At 37.7% G+C, this 22,301-nt stretch overlaps 1 protein-coding gene across 10 annotated transcripts in view; it reads right to left on the reverse strand.

Annotated features, from left to right (window-relative positions):
- The window catches only part of nfasca (neurofascin homolog (chicken) a), an 87,393-nt gene that overhangs the window by 56,229 nt on the left and 8,863 nt on the right, over window positions 1–22,301 (reverse strand). For 6 of the 10 annotated variants that reach the window (XR_008393174.1, XM_053674085.1, XM_053674091.1 and 3 more), the window contains exon 1: window positions 10,318–10,677. The exons of 1 other annotated variant lie outside the window; for it this stretch is intronic. The gene's annotated coding sequence lies outside the window, so the exon portion shown is untranslated. Of the gene's footprint in view, window positions 1–10,317; window positions 10,679–22,301 lie in introns of those variants that run through there. 3 more of the 10 variants (XM_053674090.1, XM_053674088.1, XM_053674089.1) reach the window with 2 other exon arrangements.

Below are 22,301 nucleotides of genomic sequence, written 5' to 3' on the forward strand. Positions count from 1 at the left end.
GTTAGCACGCTTGCCTTGCACCTCCGGGGTTGGGGGTTTGAGTCCTGCCTGTGCACAGAATTGCATGTTTTCTCCATGCTTTTGGGGTTTCCTACCCCAGAATGAAGACATGTGTTGTTGACTGATTGGTATCTCTAAATTGTCCATAGTGTGTGTGAGTGTGTGTGCAATTGTGGATGGATGGATAATCCTTCTCTAAAAACAATAAATGTGGTTGAGAAAGCTCAGATTGAGCCTGTTATTCTCAAAGCTGCTCACTACCTGCTACCTGCAAGTAATAGTTTGCCCATACAGATTGTTACAGATTGGCAGAAGAGAAAATATAATTTCAAGGGGTAGCAGTAGGATGATTTTGAAGAAATAGTTGGTGCAGAAGAATGCACTGTACATACTAGACTCATGAATAACCTTCTACTTATACTGTGCCACTGTTGAAAAGTTAACTACATAAAACAGCTTTAGTAAGACATTCTTTCATGTGTGTCACATACTGTAATAGTGTCAATTTACACTTAGTCCTTTCTAATTTGGAGGTGGTTTGAGTTGTAGTCTTTTGTCGAAAATACATAATAGTATTTTTGTCATTTAGCACAGGTGGAAAACTTGAATAATTAAACTTTGTTACTATATCTAAATATTATTTTGGTGTATTTATAATTTATATGTGTCATGTAACATCAGAGAAGGAACTCTGGACTACAGTTCCCAGCAGCCACTGCACCACACCATCATGTCACATGATCACCTGCACCTGAACTTCATTCACGTTAAGGAGCACTTACGGGTATTTATAGCCACAGTTTGCACTACACTGGTTGTCTTATGTTTGTATTATTTTGCCGTTGTTTGCTGGCTTGTTTCTCTTCCTAGATTCCATAGTTTATGTGTTTAATCATTTGTGTTAGCACTTTTGTTTTATTTCAGTTACATCTGCACTTGCATCCTACTCGCATTCTTTGTCGTGACATGTATATTATTAACATGTATTACTTGTAATCTTACTTAATTACATTTCCAAGAAAAAAGTACTACTTACATGTTTATTCAAACTTAAAAATAGCCATTACAAATCATGAATGTCTCCTCGTTTCTTCTCTCAGCCAACAACTGTGCACTAATACATCAATCAAATGGGATCAGTTTTATCATCCAATCATTTCAGTTTATCATCCAATCAATTTCCTTAATATAGATAAAAAACGATCAAGAATCATGCCAATTTGTACTCTGCAGTGAACTGCTCATGTTACACATCGTTGACTCCATAGCTATCCATGTGCATTTGAAGATGAATTAGGTACCACACCTCAGTGTCCACCTTGAGAATAAGCGCCTTGGGTCTACCACCGTAAAATATTTAATTATGCAAGAGTAAGAAAGGACTTGAATAAAATAAGGCATCGCCTTTGAAAAAGCTCATTTGAAAACGCATGTTGAGGTAAAAATTTTGCTAATTCGTTAACATTTACTGGCTATATTTAACTACGTTGGCCTGTTTACTTTGCTTATGTCACGATAAAATCATGATAATGATTAAACTTTTTGATGTAAAATTCAAACAAACACATGTCTGGGTGTGCAAAATTAAAATAAAGCAAAAAAATAACATAAAATAAAATAAATAAATAAAAAGCTGTCCACAAGTTTACCCACAAGGTTTTAACATTTAAAGAAATCAAATGGAAAAGCTATACCCTACTTTATGTTTAATTCTTGCTAATTTCCTGACCAATCATTTGTTAAGACCATTTAAAAGATTAATATTTTGCCATTTTGGGCTTGGCACATTTTTTTTTTGTTTTTGCCAGGAGTGTACTGTCTTCCCCAACAACTGTCATTATTCTTCCATTATAAGAAGGTTTCTCTGAGTAAACACTTCCCATTCTTTTCTCATTGACAGTAATACTGTCCATGCTAGATAAATATTAGGTAGAAAAACCATCGTTTTTAACTGTGTGGTTCAAAGGGCAAATTTAAGAATGTTGTTCTGTTAAGAGCTGTCTTTGTGGACAAAATTTCATAACATTCAGTTCTGTAAAACTCACATGCATACACAAACATGCACATGTCCTCACTACCAAGGGCATGAACATGTCCTCACTGCCTTGGGCTTGACATGCGGCTTGGTATAAAGGTCACAATGCTCTTGACTTGGTCCCCATCTGTCCAGTTCTGTTCATTAGCTCTCTGTAATGTCACAAACTCATGTCTCATCTCTCATCTGCCACCCTCCGGGGCTGTTTTGCTGCCCTGACCTCTGACTCAGTAAATTATGGGTCTGGACAGGTCAGGAGGTCACAGCAATAACTGTCCACTTGGTTAGAGGAACAGAGTCAAGGGCTTGGGCTATAATCCAGCAACTTCATCAAAGAAACAGACTTTCATCACACTGTTATAGGGACAGCTGTGACTGTGACACTGTGATGCTAGCAGATAATAAAAGCTTCTTAGTCGTTATGTTCTTTTCAGTTCAAATCGTTGAAGCAGATGATCTAGGTTATTTGCTAAATAAGCTAATATAGATTCATTTATTGAAGATTAAAATCACAACGAAATCAAAATAGATAGCTTGGGTATATGGGATGTCATTACTACATAGTGATTTGGATTCAGGTGTATTGGAAGCCACAGAATGAATGTATTAAATGGAGAAACATATCTCAGAACAATGAATGAATGTACCATGGTGCAGATCACTTGCTTGGCAGGAGTGATGGCTAGATGCTGCAAAGTGACCTAGATTTAACAGTGTGCAAAGGAGTGAGAGAAAAGAGAGGATTCTGTAGTAAAGGAGGATGGAGGGAGGAAGAGTGTGAAAAAGCGGGTGGAGAGAGGAAGAGTGTGGAAAGAAGAAGGAGGCATCTCCTTTTACCCCTGAGGACAAGCCTGAGGAAGTGGCATGTTCAATAAAAGATAAATCAATCTGGCCTGTCCCTGACCCATGCAAAGCTCATCTTCTGTCTACTGTATGAATTAACAATAAGTGGCAATATAACTGGAACATGCACACACATTCTCCTCTTTCATTATATAGCCACAATCATTCTGTGCAAAGCCTTGAAACAGAAAGAAAACAGTTCACACATCAAAACTGTTCAAACATCAGTGCCATCTTGTCTCTTTAAAGAATCTCACCTACTTTTGGCACTAAAACAAGTTTTAGAATTTTGATGTCACCTGAAACAATTCAATCAATCACTGAATTGAGACAGAAAAGAGCCTTCAGGGCTTTAAGTTGTCTGACTCAGTGATGTATCATAATAATGATAGTAGCGGGGGAGTGGATTCCATGAAGCAACGAAATGTGATTGGGCAACAAAAACCAACCACAAAAGTGAAGCACCCAACACTCAAATATAAAAATATTCATTTAAAAATTTTCGAATTCACTTTCATGTGTTTTGAACTTGTACATGTATGGTTATTTGCATCTGAATTGTGGAAAACTGGCAAAAACTATGAAAAGTCTGGTTGACCAAAATGAACTTTTTCTGCCAATAATATATTTTGACATCACTACTTAAAAAATTATATTTTACCAAAATGATTAGGAAAGGTTTAATCTAGGCTATTTTCTATCCTAGACTCGGCATCTTCCTACAAAAATCATGTTGTATCCAGTGTGATTTAACAGAAATCAGTTAAGAGTGAAGAGATAATAATGAGACATGTTTAAATGCCATAACGTATACCTCAGACAGAGACTGATGTGGATGAAGCTAATAATCAAGATGATAACTTATTTTCCATTGCAAATGCATAGAATTCTTCAAAATTAGGCAGTAATGTTGTTTTTCTATTAATAGATTAGGTTACAATTGCAAAGGTTGCAGTTAAAATGGAATGTTTACATTTTATTTACTCCTTTTCACTTTTAGGCATAAATGGGACTTTGAAATGCTCTAACTTTATTTGTGATTAAGATACTAAAGAGAAACATAGCTGAAGAAAGTCTGTAGTTTTCAGAACTTTACATACCAGAAACTGTCAAAATTTGTGAAGGGTTTTCTCACGTTGCCACACATATAGCACTGTAATGCTCAGTGTTAGCACACATTTTACCCACACTCCAACATTTACACTGAGTTTAAGTTTAACATATTTACATTATACCTGGTACTTCTTCTCTCTCTGAACTGGTGAGCATTATAAGGCCCTGTAGTACCTGTCTATTAGTGGTACCTAAGACCAGAATGACATCACAGGGTGATAGATATTTAGTGCCATAACCCCCAGACTTTGGAATCCCATCCCCTATTGACTGTTCTTCTTCTATTTTAAGACTCATCATATAATGTACCTCTTCATCCACCACTTTCACCCTTCTTTATCCCAGTCTTTTTTTTCTTCAATTGAAATTGTAAAGTGACTTTGAGTGTTGAAAAGGCACTATGTAAACGGAACCTATTCTAATGAAAATCATTTTCAATATTATGTGTTTATTATTACCAGTGCTGTAGTTGTCACTTTCTCTCAAGTCTCAATCGCGTCTATGACTCTCAGTCTTACATCATGTCAGTTTTCACACATGTATTGGGATGTAAAAAAGGAAATTTGCATACTGCTATGCAAACTTTAGGGCGTGCATATGCACATATTGCTGAGTTTTCTTAACTGTCGACCTCAAATGGAAAAGTAACGAAAATATGTTTCCAGGATTCAACCATAAACAATCTGACATTAAAGCTCAATATGCAGCAATAACAGGTAATGTGATAACTTTAATATTAACACTATGTGCTGCTTTTGTGAGTTACAATTGCAATGACTCATCTTCACCTAAAGGCAAACCAGAGTCCACCTCACACTTCTTTTATGGATTTTCCTGCTCAAAAAGGGTAAATTTTGGTCTCCCGATACCTCAGGGTTGACATTTCGCTGGTGGGCATTGATTCTATCAAGATAAACTTGATAGGTCATTTCACTAATCAGCATCTCCATCAGATAATATTATGTACTTTCTGGTTATAGTTTTGTTTTTGTTTTTTTCATGGCTTTTGTGTTTGTGTCCTTAAAAGAAAATGAAAATTATTTTTGTGTATTAAAAAAGGAGCAGACTATGTCTGTGTGGAAACAAAGAAAAGGCCAGAGGCTTGTGCACGTGCGCTCACTTTTATTGTGATCGAGATTTACCTAATATTTGCATATATGTGGTTTTATAAACTTAAATCTTCCAAAGCTTTGTGCATTTGCCATCTCTTTTGTTATATCTACGCAAAGGTTAATACATGTGACCATTGGATTTGAGTACAATGGTTCATACATCCCTTTTTTCCCCTCTTCAGGCAAAGAAAGTGGGGGAGACTTCATTACTAAATCAAACAAATGAAACAAGAAACTGTGTTCTCTCGGTTCCTCCATTTCTTTAAATATTCTCGTCCTCTTGACTTTCTCTTTCATTCTCTTTCCCTTCCCCCAACTGCCTGCTTTCAAAAAGAAAGAGCAGAACACAGGCTCATTATCCAAACTGCATCTCACTTCCTGTGAGCTCTCTCATCCCAGACTCCACCCTGGCCAATAGTGGCAGACCTGGTTGTTATGGGCCCTTAGCAACAGCATCGGGTCAGAGAGGATTAAATGTGTGTGTGTGTGTGTGTGTATGTGTGTGTTAGAGGCTAGTCCCGCTGGGTGTGTGATAACAAAGGTACAATACGCATTACCAAACCAGCGTGTGGGGTAGGGGTAGTGGGGCAGTAGTGTGTAGTTTAAAAAGACAGTTTAGAGAGTCTGAGACATGCTTCAATTATAAAGGCAAGCCCAAGTAAAATCATTTGCTACTAAAAAAAATGTATATTGGTTAATGTACTGTATTGCAAAATGCTGACCTAAAATGAAAAGAGTGGAGTTACTGTGAAATATCTTTTTATAAATTTATTTCAGAAATATATTATTATATAATATATATATTAGAAAGCAAACATTGAATTTACATATGTAGTACACTACAATTTTTTTATAACACAATACACAAATAAATCTATAAGAAAGAAGAATTCATATTATTTCTCACTTTGCAAAAGAGCTGTATTTGATATTTATGCAAGTGAAACCAAATGAGCAAAAGCTCTCCTATATTGAAACTCTGTCTGAACACTAACCTCCATGTTACTGCTGTATGTTTTCCATATGGATATAAAGGTCGTGAATAGGCCATGAATAAATTTTTAATGAGACCTGATTTCCTTTGGCTTTCTTGATATAGATCAAGAAATATCTGATCAAGAAGACAGTTTTAAATCTAAATATGGAACCAAAAGCCTAATTTTTTGAGCCCTTGATAAATGTAGTCATCAGTATTCAAAATGGTGATTTAGGTTAGTTGGAGAGATGGGAAGCTTTACAGGAATAGCTGCTGTGTCTAATTTGTACAGCACCATCTGCCTGGAGTTACAGTGATGATTAGAGATGTTCTGAAGCTCCTGATGTATTTGACTGTACTGTGCTTTTTCCTGGGACACAAGTATCCCTGTCTTTCCCCTTTCACCCTTTTTCCACCTCTGTTCTACTCCCTCTTTTCTCACTCCCCACATATGGAAGATTTGTGAGTAAAGTGAGAGGTGAGAATACAGTCCCTTGAGACCCCTACAATCTCTGTGATCAGCAGGGTGTGCATGTGTGTGCAGTGACAGAAGGGGAGTGAGAGCGGAGCTGATGACAAATCCATTCATTAAGCCTTTAGAAATCTATCAACTGCATAAAAACAAGTACAAGTAGCACCTCCTAGAGCAACTTTAGCAGGTGGCACTCTTCTTTCTTTTGTCATTCTATTCGCTAAAGTGAGTCACAGATTTTCAGTTTAAATTTGAAATATTTAAAAAGCCTAATTTTGACTAAGCTTTGCATTTCAGTCTTCCCGAGTTATGCACTAATTGTTATGTTGCTTTGCTTAATCAAAACAATCACAACACTATTCATAAACATTTTCTTTTTTCCAACACTCAACTGAAGTTCCAAACAAAAACCCTTCCAGCAAAATGATTCATTATTCTGAATATCTGAAGAATGGCTGCGAGACAGAAATGAGCTTCATCCAACAGATGAACACTGAAGGAGAAATCTGTTTCTCCTCAAGGGTCTTTTGGTCTGATGCTTTTCCACGGGCTAATGGGTCACTGGATTAGATCCATTCAGTATGTACGCATTACAATACATCATGTCAGCATTTTGCTCACTGTCAGTTCAGCTAAATGCACTATACTTAAAACTTCATTGACAATCGTTAACACCCGAACCACTCAAATTCTTCCACTCCAGCTTGAGCAAACCATGTCTTTATAGCACCCACTTTCTGCACAGGGGCCTTGTCATGCTGGAAAAGATCTGGGCCCTTTAGTTACAGTGCAGGGACATTCTAGATCATCATGTGCTTCCAATTTTGGGGCAAAATTTGAGACAGGCCTACATATAGGGGCTATTGTCAGGCATCCACATACTTTTATGTGGAGGCCATATAGTGTATAAAGTTTAACGTTAGGGTTATGGGTGGGGTTAGGGTTTGTTCCAACCACATTACTTTAGTGATTTGAATTCATGAAACTCATGAGATCAGGTTGGTCCATTTATGTTTCTTTTAAGCATGCACAATAAAATAAATGTAAATTTAGCAGGTACCCTCCTAGCATATAGCCTGATACACTCTGAGTCATAGCCTTCAACTTGGTGTAACTAGCTAGCCAATATGCATACCATGAATCCTACAGTTACACCTGTAGTAAACTGTCATTTTAGGTAATTAAACCTAAACAAAAGTTTCACTATGAAACTCTGCTATACCATATGTCACACATACCACACATAAAAGGGAAATGCCCCCCCCTTTTTTGTGTGTGTGTGTGGGGGGGGGGGGGGGGGGGGGGGCGACATGTATTATCTACTGATTATCTATTGTATTACCTATTATCTTCTTATCTCATGGCATTCACAAAACAGGTTATGACGTGTCCATTCTACATGCACGACTATGTCTCCTTTCCTTGTACTGTCTTCTAATAAAATTTTATAAAATTGATTTTATTTTATTTTTTTTTATAATCATGTAGCCAGTGAATTTGCCTGACCTAAATCTGTTCACATGTCTGTTGAGCTTGGTGACTGAAGGACACCCTTTCAGGAACGCCATGCAAAGTATCATAATTTGAATGTGCAACACAACAGAAAAGCACTCTCTCTCTCTCTCTCTCTCTCTCTCTCTCTCTCTACTTTCTCTCTATAGCCTTAACCTTGGTAACCACAAAGGTTGCCCTTTACCCTTTCAGTTTGGGGGGAAAATGCACATAACATTTGTAAAAAGCAATTTACTGTATGTTTACAATGTAGGTTAGCCCAGATTTTATGCTTTTCTTACATTGTGAGGGCTTTTTCATGACCACACACACAAACACACCACTGACACACTGCACAGGGCAATAACTATTTTAAATTTATTTAATTACAGAATCTACGTAACTAAACACACAATATGGCCAAATGTATATTGACACCTGTCCATGACACCCATATGTGGGGCTGTCCAGTCTTCAGTCCATAAGCTGAAGCACAATTGGATTATGCAGCAAGACAATGCATAGGAGTAAGTCCTAGTCCTAGAAGTAAGTGAAAGCCTGATCTCCAGTTATCAGAAGCATTTGATTGCAGTTATTGCTGCTAAAGGTGGCACAACAAGATTTGAAGTTTAAAGGATTCAATTATTTTTTCACATTGGTGATGTGTTGGATAACTTTTTTTTGCTTCAATAAAATAAATAAATAAAAACTGCATTGTGTGTTTACTCAGGTTGACATTGTTTTATGTTGTATTTAATTTGAAGGTCTAAAACTATTTAGTATAAGATATACACAAAACAGAAGAAATCAAATACTTTTTCACAGCATTGTATACTGTTATTTTTTTGTGGTGGGGGCTGGGGTTGTGTCTGTCAACAGAATCTACCCTAGGAGCAATCAGTGTTATTTTTATTTTATTTTTTACATGGAATTAGTATTAATAGAAACTTAAATAATATATTTGCATGGCATTCTGGCATTTACACATCCCCATTCAAAGTATAATGAAAAAACAGCATGAGACAATGGAGGCAATAGACACATGGTATGGCATGGCATGCATGGTAGAGCAAGTTAGGATACTACGCCACATCCAGATGTGACGATTGTCTTGGAAGTCGACATTACAGGTCAGTAGAGCAAGATGCCTTTGATTGCATTTCCTAGACTGGCAAGAAGGTCTAATAAGAAACTGATCTAGACCCAAAGTGATTTTGCCAAATCCTGACCCCAGTGTACTAACAGAACAACAATGAACTGCTTAGAAGGTTTAGAAAGAGGGAACATGAGCAAGAGAAATAGTAAGAGAGATGAAGAATGAGAGTTAATCTTGTGTAAATATGTATGAAAACAAATGGTGATGGAGAAAGGGGCTCATTAAATGGCTTTAGCTACCCTCAAACAAAGACAATCAAATCCAGTTGTGCTATTTAACAAATCCCTTTGTATCTATGTGCACTGTATTTCCTCAAGTTGTTAATAAAATAATAAATGCACAAGCAAAAAATATGCTACATTTTTGTTTGCAGATGTTTAAACAAGAATCTGATATTTCTGTGTCAAAATCTGAAAGCTATACACATGAATCTAGACTATTCTCTGAATAAATCTGACAAGATTCCAGTTCAGTTTAAGCTGAAACAAAAGCATCACCGGTCTGACAGAAGAATGACCACTAAGCAACAGATCCAGGCAGCCAAATAAAGAATGAAGTCTGACAGCTGGGAAACATTAAACCAGATGCTTTGTTAGATTATAAGGCTTATGCAATCTACAGATATTACTGGTTATAAGAGTTCAGTAATTCCACTCATCTGTATCAGGCAATTATTAGTAAGTGTCTGAAATGAAGTCTCTATTCAAGATACAGCATTACATACGATACAATAACCCTGTCTTACTGTTTAATATACGGCATACATGTTATCATCTAAGCCCAGCCGTGAAAAGTGTGCAACATCACTGGTGCATCACAGGAGTTATGTGCAGACACCATGACAAAATCATTTCTCACAGGTACACAATTATATAATGACAGTTTTTGGTCAAAGAGACAGATATCAAAAAGTAAAAATCTACCAAAAAGGTAGACTGTAAACCATAATATCACTCTATCACTCTGTATACAAGCTTCCAAAACGTCCAGTTTTGTTAAGCAAAGCAGTCCAACAATTATCCAAATTTCACTGAGCCCATGGAATAATCAGTACAAAGCTCTGAGCACGTTGCCGTCTACAAACTAAAGCGCAATTACCAGGAAACACAAACGCATTACCTCTCACATGAAATTTCCTGTCCTGGTTAGACAGAGCTGGCACACAGCCCAAGGCATCTTCAGCAATGGTAAATTCCTTCTTCTCATCCAGTACAATCAGTGCATGTTTTACGATGCCAACTCTGCCGGTTTAAATCCACATACACGCAGAAGTCTGGGTCATTGTGTCTTGCTGTGTCCTGAATGAGAACAGACTAGTAAAACAGAGCATGCGTAAGGATGTGTCTCTGTATGTGTGTATAAACGCTCTGATACTAATGCTGATTTAGGAGAGCTGCTCTCGGTCTTGGTGCATCGATGCTGTTGTGTAATCAGAGATTTCTCTCTCCTCCCTTCTCTCACACATGCACAGCAAAAACAGATTCCCATCTGCTGCTGCCTACTTGGCCATCTCCCAGTCCACCTCATGAATAATAAACAGCCCCCTGGGCTTGCACACACCCCCAAACCCCCATCGTGACAGAAACACGATCACATGCATTCACATGGATGCACATCCAGACACATCCACAAACACTTTATCAGATGCATACATATACAGAGAGATGAAAGGTATTTCTCTTTGAGCTTGTCCTCTGCACCTCAGCCCACTTTTTTTTCTGCACCCTCTCACCTCTATCCTGCCAGTTAATAATGTGTTAGAAACATGCCAAGCCTCCTTCATACAATCAGAGATGACCAGTGTGCCCGGGAATAGATAACCATCAGTGTCAGCTACAACATCAGAAGACCAAATCCGGTTCCACTTCTTTCATCCAAGAACAGGAATCTGATCAGGATAAAGACTAGGAAACATTTTTTCAATCTTCAACTGTCCAGTTTAAGTGAACATGTACCCACTGTGGACTCAGATTCCTGTTCTTTGGAAGCCCAATGTTGTCTTCTACGGTAACCCATATGCCTCAAGTTTCAGCGGGCTGTGAACTCACCACAGCACTGTCACTCACTGAATGCTTTTTTTGTTTTCTCACACCATTCTGTGTAAACTCTGAAGACTTCAATGTTGTGTGAAAATTACAGATCAGCAGTTTCCGAAATACTCACATCAGCCCAGCTGTCACCAACTACCATGCCAGGGTCAAAGACGCTGAGATCATACCTTCCCCATTCTGATGTTTGATGTGAATATTAACTGAAGCTCTTGACCTGTATCTGCATGATTTTAGCACTGCTCTATCGCCACATGATTGGCTATCTAGATAACTGTAGGAATGAGCAGGTGTATATGTGTTCCTAATAAAGTGAGCTTACATCAACTAACAAATGGCTCAATGTAATTTGCATTCCCTCTTCTTCCTAATCTCATTAAGTATTAAATTCAAGTACCAAAAGGGGTTCATAAGTCATTATAAGTGATGAAACATTCACCTATGACTCACTTCAGTGTTGTTTATTCAGATTGAAATCAACAAGGTCAAAGACACTGTAGGATCACATAATAACCAGAGCATGAGATTTATGCAAATATATGGACAACCAACTAACTACCCACTCTGTCACTTTCTGTCTATCAAACCTGCAACCTGAAAAGGACATTCAGTAGTCCAACAATGTAAATAAGCGTTTATTAATTAGACACAGATTGCTCTTTATATTGATGCCGTTTTATATGAATTACCTTTGGACAACAAAATGTCGGGTTAATATTATAACATGCCATGAGATAGAGGTCAGTTACACCAGAAGGATAATACTGAAACTGTAACCCGGTTAAAACCATGCAGTAATGTTATCACAGCTGAATGACTATATACTGACAGTGGGAAACACAGGTGAGCAACAACCAACTTTCTATAATGACCAATGATATGATGGGCTCTTTTGTGTGACTATACCACAAATAAAAATCAGAACAGTGTCCAGTAAGACTCATAAACAAATGCTTCATTTTCATGCTAAGCGTGATTAAACACAGGAGTGAACCATCTTTGCTCCTCTCCTGCTCTCAGACAGAGGAATGCTAAGTACAAACACTACCTGTTGTAAAGGTTCTTTTTGTTTTTCTCTCTTACAGTCATACAATTACAGCTCTATGGATAGCAGTGTAGGCATTCTTAGCTGTGGGAGAAGTTTTACATTCCCTCGTTGCTGCTGACGTCCATTGTGTGGGCTTCAGTGGTGGTAGATGCAAAACAAAGGCACAGTGGGCTAAATGACCTGGTTGTTTTGACTGTAGATCATTTTCACAGTTCTGAAAAGCTCGGATAATGACACAGAGAGACATCTGAACTGGACAGAACTAGGTGCCAAAAGACTTATTGAGGTGTTTCAACCAAAAAAAAAAAGAAAGAAAGAAAGAAACATTTGTTACTAGAAGTCTCAACTCATTGTGACCAAGTTCCCAGAGACAGGTTGATTAATTTATAAAAAATATTTATTGTTTGATTTATTGTTTTTTTGTTTTTTTTTTCTTTCCCCCCACAGGTTTGGACTGGGCATTTTGTGTACATTCGATTCATTATGTCTATAAATTAAAACATATACCCAACAAGTATAATCATAAATTATTTATGTCCAAATTACATACCAAATTGATCCTAAGTAAATATCATACACAGCCGTAAACATTGCAGTAATTTGGGTTACTCATTCACATAGCTATATTTTATTCATACTTAATTTATTAATGGAAACATTTATTAAGTGGCCATAAATAAAAGCAAAATGACTTTAATGACTACCATCAGTGAGTTGATGGCTGTATATTTAAAAATCACATTTAATACATTTCTATTTACACAGTTTCAGTTTGCATATCTGGCTTTAAAACAACAGGTTATGATGAGTTTATGGTGCACTTCTGTTTGAATTTGTACAGGGCTTTATACAGAACAGTCTATTGTATATAGTGAATAGTGAGGGCTTTAGTGTTCACACAATGAAACACAAAGACAGTGCTCATGAACAAGTTTGGGATGTCGCTTAAATGCACTCACATGTTCAAACTTTTTAAACAGTCCCTCAACAAGTATCCAGCAAACTTTGCAATATTTGGAGGAGCTTGCCTTTTTTCAAATTCTATTCAATTTCCAAATTCAGATTTGGGCCGAATCGTTTCATGTGACGTCATCACAACGTGCATTTAGTCAAAGCCCTCTTCGATTCATGTGCGTCAAACACGAGTACAGCTAAAAGGTCTCATTTACCAACAAACATCACTGTGAAAGACGTGCAAAACAATTTCATGCAACTGCAATTTCTCCATCAGATAGTTTTCCACAAAAAAAGCACAAAATCTCTGCAAATTGCAGACAATTTTATTTTTTTTTTTCAAAGCCGTTTTGGCTGCAACAATCACACAAAAACTCTGCGAAATCCTGTTTGGACTCTTTAATTAATTTATTTCATTAATCATTTTGTATTTTATCATATTTTGTCCATTCTGGGAGACTCAGGGTAAACTGAAATCTGTCTTATTGCAAAGCGTTAAATTAATAAATTATTCACTTTTATGTGAAAAGGAACCTTTTTCAATATATATAATTTTATATCATTTCTTCCAACAATTCTCATATACACCAACTCTGTGTATTGAGACACTGCAATTTTTGCTTCTTAAGCAATCTCTGCCAGTGTACAGCTCAGCATAAAGTGCTTGTTCTAAAACAGCCAGTGCAAGAGTCAACACAGTCAAAGAAAATGATAATGTTTATACAAACATGATGGAGGGTAATTTAAATGTAAATTCTTCTTCTGGAAGACATAATTCACTGTTTAAATATTTAGGAAGTCGCAATGAACCAAAAAAGGCAACAGAGGAATAAAGGAAGTCACTGAGAGAGACAGAAAAGAGAAAGAGTATATGGCCATGAAACACAGGAACAGACAGCCTGTATTATGCAGAACTAAGACACTAAACCCCAAACACATTAGCACAACAAAAGGCCTCCTAGAGTGGAACACAGCAGAGACAAACAGTTCCATCAACTGGACAACTCATTAGAGAGCAACAAGTTATTATTTAATGTCCCGCTTCATTTAAAATGAGCAAAAATTTATATATAAACTTTTTTAAGCCAAGAACAGGAATCTGAGGCTACAGTGGGGATGAGCTCACCAACACTGGCCAGATGAAGATTGGAAAAAGGTGATTGGACCAGATTGTTTTTCTTCTGTCCAGTTTCAATGAGCCTGTGTCCTCTGTAGCCTCAGACTCCACTTCTTGGGTAACATGAATGGAACCCAATATGGTCTGCTGATGTTGTAGCCTATCTGCCTCAGGTGTGTTATGCTATGCATTCTGAGATGTTTTTCTGCTCACCATGGTTGTAAAGTCTGGTTATTTGGGTTACCATAGTCTTCCTGTCAGCTCGAACCAGTCTGGCCATTCTCTTCTGACCTCTCTCATCAACAAGCTGTTTACCGTTAGTTCTACTCGCTATATGTTTTTAGGGTATTTTTTAGCTCCAAACACTATAGGTCTGTATGATGTTTTGCATTGCACTGTTGCCAAATCGGTGGTTCAAATCAGAAGATTGTTTCTAATGTTTGGAAGTATAATTGCCTCGAAATTTATGATGTTCGAAACAGCTATCTAAAGTAGTTATAATGAGTATAATTTTTGTTAGAATGCAGACAAATATATTCTTCTATTGTTAGAAAATTATTGTGTATTATGTTTAGGGGCATGGTAGGTTAGTGGTTAGCACATTTGCCTCACACCTCCAGGGTTGAGGGTTCGTTTCCCTGTATGTGCAGAGTTTGCATGTTCTCCCTGTGCTTCGGGGGTTTCCTCTAGGTACTCTGGTTTCCTCCCCCAGTCCAAAGACATGCATTGCAGCCTGATGTCCAAAAGTGTCTGTAGTGTATAAATGGGTTTGGGAATGTGTGTGATTGTGCCCTGTGATGAACTGGTACCCTGTCTAGGGTGTCCCCCGCCTTGTGCCCCATGCCTCCTGGGATAGGCTCCAGGTTCCCTGTGATCCAGTAAGGATAAGCAGTACAGAAAATGGATGGATGTTTATGCTTATTATATTTTTTATGAATGGTATCAATAGTTTCAAGAGCTCTAGAACCTCACAAAATTCTTTGGTAAGTCTCTCTGAATGGAAAATCACTGCAAATCCATACAAAATTATTCAGACTGTTCTTTTCCAGGATGACAACGTTCTCATCCACAAGTAACAAGGGCTCAGTGAATAGTCTAATGAGTATGAAAATAATGTAAATCATATGCTATGACCTTTACAGTCACTAGACATAAATCCAGTAGAACACCTGTGGGAGATTTTGGGTGTGCTAGACAGTGCTCACTACCATTTTCATCAAAATAATAAATGGTTTTGGAAAATTGTGTTTATCCATTCAGTATAGTTACCGAGATTCGTTTAATCTCTTCCAAGGAGTAGTGAACCAGTTTTTGAACTTTATGTAAAATGGAAATACTGTCGTGAATTTCTAACATTTACAGATAAGGATATAAACGTAAAAATGTCATTTCTGCGCTGAAGAAAACATGTCTGAAACACATTAAACAGCACACACACACACACACACACACACACACACACACACACACATCTGTCACAGCTTTTGACATGACAAGCCACATTAATACACTTATGAGTTTGTTTGAATTAATATATAACATTCTCATGTTTTGGATGACCTAGATAGTGCACTGTTCCCACAGCAGCTCACTCTGTGACCTCTGCTGTTTTTCAGATGTGTTTAATTAATAGAAATGCATTTTTCACCATTGTGAAGTGAAGTCACTGACAGGGATTATCCACAGTGACGTCACAGACCCGACTAATCCATAATGAAATTCCTTGTCGTTTATTTTAATTATCGATTATTATTGATTTTATCGATTAGTTGTTGCAGCCCTAATAATGACCATGTGGCATAAACAGCAATTAGATTGTGTGCTTATTATTTATGCTGTGTCTGTGGCCTGGGCAATTTGAAGAGAACAATGCACAGTTCAAACACTATATAATAGCTCAAACAGATTGTAAAAGCATATTTGAGTAAAGCTAACAAGCTTGTTAGCAATGCATCTATGGAGCCAAATTCAACCATGTATACACAAATAGTTATTAAGTCTGAGGATTACAAATAAAAAAGGAGCCTTGTGTTTGCGACAGCTGGTGTACTTGCTGTCAGTCCCATACCCTCTATTCTTTCTCTGTCGCTTGTACACTCTAAATTGATCTTAGGCCTATGTGCTCTTGCACTGAGAGACAGGGAGTGGTCTAAGGGTCAGATTAATGGTAGCAGTTGAGAACAGCTGCTGCCGCAGGCAAACTAGACTCATATCCTCCTGTCTTCCTCTTTCTTCCTTTCTGTTTTTCATTTATTTTTATTTCCTTATGTCTGTTCATTTGTGGCATAAATTCAATCATATATATATATATATATATATATATATATATATATATATATATATATATATATATATATGGAATGGCAGATAATGGAAGTAATCGAGCCAAGACTGTACATCAATTACTTTGGTTAGCTTTAAGCAGAGTAGCCGTTTCCTGTGCGGAAATTCTTTTAATTGTTTATTTCTTTTTAAAGTGTGCATGTCTGAGTATTATCCTTACACACTAGAGTTTAGCAATATAATGTTTAAAGAATTGTCAAGTACATAACAAACATGCCACATAATAATTAATGTAACCTTTAGGCAATGAATGGGGTCAGAAGTTAAGATCAGGTTATCCATTTAAAAGAGCAGATGTCACGTACGCCTTAGAGACAAAGAGCTGAGACCAATATAAACAGCAGGACCCTGAGTGTCTAAGCATCTTTGCCATACGCCCCGAGCACTCCACTTTCGTCTAACATGGGAACATATCAGGTTGGAAATTGAATGAGGATCCAATACAACAAGGGGTGCTGGAAAGGTAAAATGTCAGATAGGCCTGATTACAACATTTCCATTCTACAATTTGTTTTGAGCTACAGGTTGATTGTAAGTCATCATGACATTAGAGAAATATAGAGGGCACACAACATAATTAAGCTAGGACAAGAATGAAAACAGGAGATGAGTCTAGGAGAGTCCAAACCATTCTCTGTGGTTTGATAATGTTAATATTTAACCTGTCTTGTATTTTATAACAGAGATCTGGCAAACCTTCTGATAGAAGCACCACTCTGCTGCAACTTAATCATTATATCATTATATTAATGATATATGTGACATACAGACCATGCATTAAAATAATTGTCATTATATGGAACTATATGTGAATGGAACATGCTAGGATACAAAAGCTGGGCAGTTAGTCATCTGTCAGTCAGTAGTCCAATGGGTTCACTCTTCAGATCTATTTTACACTCATGTCAAGTAAATGGCTAAACCACTGCGTTAACAGTAACAAAGGCACTTCCCTGCATGTCAGTCACAGAATGACTGCCACATGCAGACCTATTCATTCTCTCTTCTCTGGTGTGTGGGTTCAGCCTCCCTATCAACAGGAGGTCATGTCGTTGCTTCAGTTAATTATTGGCCAGACACCTATATGCAAAAGTCTGGACCATGCAGGGAAAGCCTTGGTTTCCTGCCAGTGTGCTCATGCACCCCCTTCTATAACAAAAATGCACACACACACACACACACACACACACACACACACACACACACACACACACACAAGACAATGTTTCAAGGGACAATAGAGCAAAGCAGCTGGACAGCAAGACCACAAAGTAGTCCTGCATAAATAATTATGGAATAGAGAAAAGCCATCTGTACTATAGACCAAACATCTGCTTCAAATCAATAAGAAACCTAGAAACCTAGATCATAGAAATTTCATTTGTTCTCAATGCTTACATGCTCATAATCATTTTTCAGTTTTTTCATTTGTGCAAGTGTACTATTCCATTATCGGCTTTTTCGGCTACTGACTGAGAGAGACACTCGATGCTGATGCTGATGTCACTTCCCTGTAGGACTCAATGAACAGTTGTTCTGTATTTAAACACTAATGACGATCTGTTACCCCAAACATGCCTCTGAGAGTTCTGCTAAAGAAGGTTGGTTATAGGAAAAAGAAAGGTTGATCCCTCCATGCACTAAGCCATTCAAAATGCATGTCACGACATGCAGAGAAACACTGGTATGTTGACACCTATTATTCCCTGAAGAGACATGGGAAAGTATGGGGACAGAGACATCATAGCATACAGTCAGCTTGCTTGAGAAACATTGAATTTCAGACTCCCCTCTGTGAAACACCTGCAGGCATGCTTATTATTCCTGAGAATGAAACACTAGCCCCAAAATCATGGTTACTATATTTAACACTTCATTTTGTGGGACAGTCACTGTCAATAGCTGCCATCTATATTGACAGTTGTATTTTTTAAGGAATCTCTTAGAACTATATGTCAGTATCTTTATAATTATATATAATCTGACAGGTTTATTGCAACACAGAGTCCTGAAATTAAGAAGTGAAAAGAAGGGGGGGGGGAACGTATATAGCCAGAAAATTGTAGTTCACTGCTGGCTTGCAATTTTTTTATAGAATTTTGTTGTAATTGTGCGAAATTTAGGTAGTGGGTCACCAAAGCTCTGATATTTCAACTTCACTGCTGTAAATCTGTAAGCAGAAGGTGGTGTGCCAACCAAAAGACCTAAGGCAAAAAAGACCTCAGGGCCAAGGATGTTTTTATAGTGAACCACAAACTGAAAGCCAAGCAAATATACCAACACTGGCTGATAGTTAGCAGTTAATATTCATTCATTCATCTTCAATAACCATTTTATCCTGGTCAGGTGTGCAGAGGAGCCAGATCCTATCCCATGAACACACACACACACACACACACACACACACACACACACACACACACACACACTCATTCATACCTACAGGCATAGCCAAACTGACTTTCAAAGAGATTAAGGAGAGAACATGCGAGAACAATGCACAGATATTAACCTGAGCTCAAGATCAAATGTAGAGAGATGTGAGGTGGCAAAACCCACTGCACCAGAGTGCCTTCACAGTTTATATTTAGTCATAGATATCAGAAAGCAGGTTAAAGACTTAAATTCAGATTTCGTTCACAGAAATGCATTCAGCTTCACTTTCAATCATCACAATATCTTTTCTAAGGAACTCTATTCATATGTAATGAATACTGACATGCAGGATTCATAAAGATTAAAAACGACTCTCTATGAAAACACTTAATCAGAGACAATTTAGAGCGCACATGGGCAAATCAAGTGGTATATATCATCTCATGCCAAAATAAATATTTCATACAAGCTCCCTTCATCCCAGCAAGGGTGTCTGCCCATCCCCCTGTATACGCTACTCTAAACCCCCTTTATACTACAAGCAACATCACACTGCATTATAGCAACTCTGAATTTAATGTCACATTATCTTCTTTGTCAGCACTACACTCTGGTATTTACCACTAACCTACTATGGTTCATTGGGCTATAATCATTCTGGACTTCTCGATTGGATGCTGTCCACTTTGTGCAAATCGATGGACTCATATGAGGTCAAGGAGCATTAGTTTCCCTCAGTAACAACCTTCAAAAGAGAGAAACACAGACATTGACCTTTAGTTTATGACCTTCAAGAGAAGAAACGTAGCTCATCAGAGAACCTCATCAGCAACTTTTACAACCAGGACAATGAGAAACGGACTTCCTTCCTTCCATTCCTTCCCCATGATAAATGCAAAGGGACAAGAGTGAGAATGGCCAAGATTTACACAAGTATCACTTCTTGACCTTTGCTGAGAAAGGATCTTCACTTCCACCGTCTGATCACATTAACCCCTGTCCATTGTGGCTCAATTTAAAGACAGAGCTGTACCCAGTAAAGAGATACAATCAACCTATTAGTGACATTTTAACAACAAAATTGACCTATTGGCTATCAGGCTGTCAGCATTTATCAAATAATAATAAAACTCTCTAGCTGGATGTTTAATTAATAGAACATCTTAATGATTAGCATAACCTGCATAGCAAGAATGTTAATTAAATATTTTATGACCAGTGTTTGAATCAGTACAGCCATTGCTTCAAATGGCCTGGGAGACAAAACGTGGCTCCATATTATTGAGGTGATTGTAAAATATTAATAAGTCAAACGGGCAGTCTAAATGAACTGAGATACTATTTATTTCACTATTACATCAAATTACTTATTTCATCAAACCACTCTCATTTACAATGGACGTTATTACATTTTGCATATACAGTACATCTATAATCATTCAGTTAAACAGAATTATCTTTGGTACCTGTTATTTTTAAACTAATATCATTATCGCCATTTTCCACATCTGCATTGGAATATTCTTATAAAGCTACATGTTAATTCAATACAATACAGTTTTCCCTTAACCCCTAATTATTCAGTCACTGATCTTTTTATACAATACCCTTAATAGCTATGTATTCCTCGAATTGTCATTTAGCAGTCTCATTACCCATGCTGCAGTCTCTCAAGCTGAGTGCTTTGCTCTGAAGACTTCATTTGTCTGACTGAAATCCCTTTGTGCAGCTCTGTCTCTCTCTGTCTCATTTATACAGACAATACCACAGGATTTGATGAGTTCAGAATGGGGCAAAGAAGAGGGCACAGGAAATTTTAACTGGTTATGCAAAAAAAAAAAAAGCCAACAGGATGTGTAGATATTCTGCATAAATCTCTTTTGTCCCATACGTACATGATGGACAGGTGCTAAATATGACAATGAGTTGACCTACAAAAAAACATCTGATTTTAAGGTTGATGTGCCACTAGGCAAGAAAGTATAGATTACGTTGGTATGTTATAAATAAGAAATGTGCTGAATTTATATATTCAAAACAACAAAGACTCAGATACCACCAGTGTTGGTGGAATAGCTCTCTTGACCACCCCCACCCCCAGAACATCACACACACACGTTCCCATTTGCCAACATAAAGAAATCCCCTTGTGATATATATTGCCTAAAGCAATTCGATTCAACTCAAAACATTCCAGTATGAAGAATCTTCTGGGATCCAAGCCTCTCTGTCTAGTCTCACAATTTACATTCTGCTCACCCCTCAAGAAATTTAACAAGACAGTGAAAATGACTGCCAAGGCTCATTTGCTTGTTCTGTGTATCTTCACAATCATATCCGCCCCTTTTCTGTTAATCTCATCCCTTCTGTACGTCCCTCTCTTTCTTGGCCCAGTTTTGGCCCAACAATAGAGACAATTGGGTGTCTCCCTGAGGGCCAAGCTGGGTGAGTTTAAATATCAAAAGGCTACAGAGGATACCGGGGCAGACCCCAAGGAGAACTGCTTTAGCCGAGCCTCCACTCTCCATCTGCTGGTGCGAGGAGAAAAAGAGGGGAAATGTGAACCAGCATGGCTTATAAACAGTGACAGAATGTGTTCTGCAAGTTATCACTTTCATTTTTCTTCTTATTGTTTTTGAGCACACCTCTGTCAGCTGTCAAGTGATACTGCCTGAAAGATACATTTTTTCTTTCTTTCTTTCTTTTTTTACCCCATTGTTCTCCCAATTTATCAATTTGGGCATTTGCCAATTCCCCACTAGGTAGCTCTTCCCTATCATGTGACAGATACCAACCAGAGAGGGTGACGGTCAGCCATGCACCTGAAGGCAGCAAAACACACACGAAGGAAAGCACTAACTTCCCTTCTCGGCCACATGAGTTCACAGGCCCCAAGGATTAGTTAGCGTTGCTCAGAATGACAGAGGAGACTGTAAAGCCATCCCTCCCACCCAAAGATGGCAGCTAATTTTGCTTTCTTGGACTCTAGACAATAGACAGCTGTGGCATCTTCAAGATTCCAACTTATGACTTCCCACTGATAGGACTAAAATCTTTCTGTATGGCCACTTAGGATCCTGCTTCACACACACACACACACACACACACACACACACACACACATGCTATTTCCACAGCCTTCCTAAGCCTTTCCCACTGCTCCTCACAATCCTTGAGACATTTTTAAAATCTTTTTTTAATCTTCCATTGTCTGCAT

This window comes from Ictalurus punctatus, chromosome 21 (genome assembly GCF_001660625.3).
Source record: "Ictalurus punctatus breed USDA103 chromosome 21, Coco_2.0, whole genome shotgun sequence".
In the NCBI taxonomy this organism is placed as follows: domain Eukaryota; kingdom Metazoa; phylum Chordata; class Actinopteri; order Siluriformes; family Ictaluridae; genus Ictalurus; species Ictalurus punctatus.